This window comes from Cebus imitator, unplaced genomic scaffold, assembly GCF_001604975.1.
Source record: "Cebus imitator isolate Cc_AM_T3 unplaced genomic scaffold, Cebus_imitator-1.0 Scaffold546, whole genome shotgun sequence".
Lineage (NCBI taxonomy): Eukaryota > Metazoa > Chordata > Mammalia > Primates > Cebidae > Cebus > Cebus imitator.
In genome coordinates this window covers 291,175-292,207 of record NW_016107861.1, presented here as the reverse complement: position 1 = coordinate 292,207, position 1,033 = coordinate 291,175, and positions in this window count along the sequence as shown.

The window sequence follows — 1,033 nt, the reverse complement described above, 5'->3', positions numbered from 1 at the left end:
TTTTTTTAGAGAGAGAGTCTTGCTCTGTTGCCCAGGCTGGAGTGCAGTGGCATGATCTTGGCTCATTGCAACCTCCACCTCCTGAGGCGATTCTCTTGCCTCAGCCTCCCAAGTAGCTGGGATTACAGTCGTGTGCCACGATGCCCGACTACTTTTTGTATTTTTAGTAGAGGTGGGTAGCTCAGAATGTGACCGTTATTTGGAAATAGAATTTTTGCAGAAGCAAGTGAAGATGAGGTCATGAGAACGGACCCTGATTCAGTGTGACTTATGTCCTCATAAAACAAGGGAAATTTGAACACAGAAAGACACACACAGGGAAAATGCCATGTCAACATGAAGGCAGAGATCAAGGTGATGGGTCTATGTCTTAGTCAGCTTTCTGTTGCTTATAACAGAATACTTGAAACTGGCAAATTTATAAAGAAAAGGAATGTATTTTTTACAGTTATGGTCCCAAATTCCTGGCTTCAAGTGAACCGCCCACCCTGGCCTCCCAAAGTTCTGGGGTTACAGGCATGAGCCTGGCCACAAGAGCTCTCAATATAAAGGGCTATGGTTTGCAAGGTGGCCATTCTGACAGGTGAGAAGTGCAGCCTCTGGCAGGGTACATTAGCAGACACTTGGAGGGTGGGGAGGGTGGGACAGGGATTTCTGCTGAATGGGTTGGCCAAATATACATATTCAACAGGTTATAGGAAGAGCTATAAATATTCACAAAAGGGGGATGCACATATAAACAAACATGCATATTACATGTATCTCATGCTCACTTTTGGGTGGAGACTTAACATTTAACATTAATATTACAATTAGGCCCTATGGGTTACTGAAATCAGTCTTTTGTCCAATCAAAGCTTTAGTAAGGCTGGTGGAACAGGAGGCCAGGTAGTCGGTGTCTGGCTGTGGATGGTCTGCAATTGTTTCAGTATTGCTTATCTCCAGGCCAGTGATTGTTTAGCTGCTAGAGAAGAAGGAACCCCTTGTGGCAGCTAGAATATAGGTTCTTCTTCTTTTTTTTTTTTTTTTTTTT